This window comes from Bombina bombina, chromosome 11 (genome assembly GCF_027579735.1).
Source record: "Bombina bombina isolate aBomBom1 chromosome 11, aBomBom1.pri, whole genome shotgun sequence".
NCBI lineage: Eukaryota > Metazoa > Chordata > Amphibia > Anura > Bombinatoridae > Bombina > Bombina bombina.
Window position 1 is genome coordinate 14,030,609 of NC_069509.1, and position 2,402 is coordinate 14,033,010.

Sequence of the window (2,402 nt, forward strand, 5' to 3'; positions counted from 1 at the left end):
GGTGCCTGAGCAGGTGTAACCATTGGGGGTCCATAAGCAGGAGGAAGCCATTTGAACTCCCTGGGAAGGTGTAAACCATCCGGGGTCTCTAAGCAGGTGGCAGTCATTTTAGGTCCCTGAGAAGGTGTAATCCGCCGGGGATCCATAAACAGGTGGCAGTCATTTTAGGTCCCTGAGAAGGTGTAAGCCACCGGGGATCCATAAACAGGTGGCAGTCATTTTAGGTCCCTGAGAAGGTGTAAGCCATTGGGAGTCCCTAAGCATGTGGCAGTCATTTTAGGTCCCTGAGAAGGTGTAAGCCATTGGGAGTCCCTAAGCATGTGGCAGTCATTTTAGGTCCCTGAGAAGGTGTAAGCCATTGGGAGTCCCTAAGCATGTGGCAGTCATTTTAGGTCCCTGAGAAGGTGTAAGCCATCGGGGGGTCTTAAGCAGGAGGAAGTCATTTTAGGTTCTTGAGAAGGTGTAAGCCACTGGCAGTCCCTAAGCAAGTGGAATTAATTTTAGGTCCCTGAGCAGGTGTAAGCCATTGTGGGTCTCTAAGCAGGAGGAAGTAATTTTATATCCTTGATCCAGTGTAAGCCATTGGGGGTCCCTGAGCAGGTGTAAGCCATTGGGGGTCCCTGAGCAGGTGTAAGCCATTGGGGGTCCCTAAGCAGGAGGAAGTCATTTTAGGTCCCTGAAAAGGTGGTAGACATTTAAAGGTCCTTAAACAGGTGAAAATCATGACCAATTTTAAGTATGATATTTATTATGTACCCCAGAGGTGTTCTCTTACATAAGTCTAATTCAAAGCAGTTTTGTATTAAATTTATTTATATAGATAGTGAAGATAAAAAAATGTTTTTATACATTAAGCAGCAGCAAATGAAGTTTACATATTTTGCAAGGAAAATAAAGACTCATTATTTTACACCTCACAAGACGTATTATGGTGCATTACACATACGGCTATACTCATTTTCATTAGCTGAATGAGCTAATAAAGCAGAAGGGCAGATTTTTATGGACAAATCATATTTTGAATATTATATTTAGCTGCAATAAAAAAATACATTGTTAATATTCTGCGTTCCATGTGAGGCAGAGAATCAGCAAATACACATTAGGGCACTTTTTTATCTATGAACAGAAAATCTGATGAAGTGACCCTTAATGTAATATAATTATTTCCGTTTTTATATTGATCTTAATCCTAACTATTTTCCATATACTGACCCAACACTAACCCAATGGTTATCGCTCTCAGATCCAGCACTGGACGTAACTCTAAATATTCCCTTATTACTAATCCTAACGCTATCTCTAACCATATGTCTAATTACAAATAGTTTTTGTGCTATTGTGTAACATTTATTTTAGCTAAGGACTAGCTCATCCTTAATGGAGAATGTTATATCTAAGAAGCGACACAGTTATGGATCTATCTCCCCTCCTGTGATTGGGGCCTCATAAATCATTGTCTGAAACAACAAGGTTATCTATCAGAAAACCTGATCACCTGAGATTGTGGTAAGCAAGCAGCATCTGCAGTGCACATGTATGGTTGCACAAGCAATCTCTTGTACAACACCTCTCATATAGCCAATCATGCCAGAGCAGATTCACCCCGGTCATGGGCTAGATGACAAGTAGTGCACAATTTAGTGCTCCTACTCGAGGGTAAAATATGCTAGAAGGAAGTTTTTTTCAAGTTGAAAGTTGTAAAAGGTTGTGTGAGAGCGTAAACCCGACACTCACTAAAATATATTGTCACCATGTGAACTTCTACTCATATAGACTTCCATGGAGCGCAAAAACAAGGGAAAACGAACAACTAATACCCATTCTCACGCGTTAACCCAACTGATATATATATCTGATAATGTTCATGTAAAATAAATTTCTATAACTAAATATATATATAGGAATGCAATAAAAAGGACATTATCCTGTAAGAAAATATTAAATGTTTAATGTGTACAATAAATATACAGTAAAACACAAATACTTATTGTACACACATATATATACTGTATATATATATATATATATATATATATATATATATGTATACACACAAACACATATACAGTATATATATATATATATATATATATATACACACACACACACACACACACACATATATATATATATATATATATATACACATACAAATATTTAGACATCTGTATGTATGCATATATAAATATATATATAGCAATGATACTTTTTTTATTGGACTAACTATACATTTATAAGTTGACAAGCTTTCGGAAGAGTTCCTTCCTTTATCAAGTCTAAAGCAATACTGACCAATTCAATGGAATTTACATTTTATATTTTAAAACACAGAATAGCTAAGAAGACAGAAAGTGCAGGGAGAGAAGGAGGTGTCGTAAAAATCATGAGTAGGGCTTAGG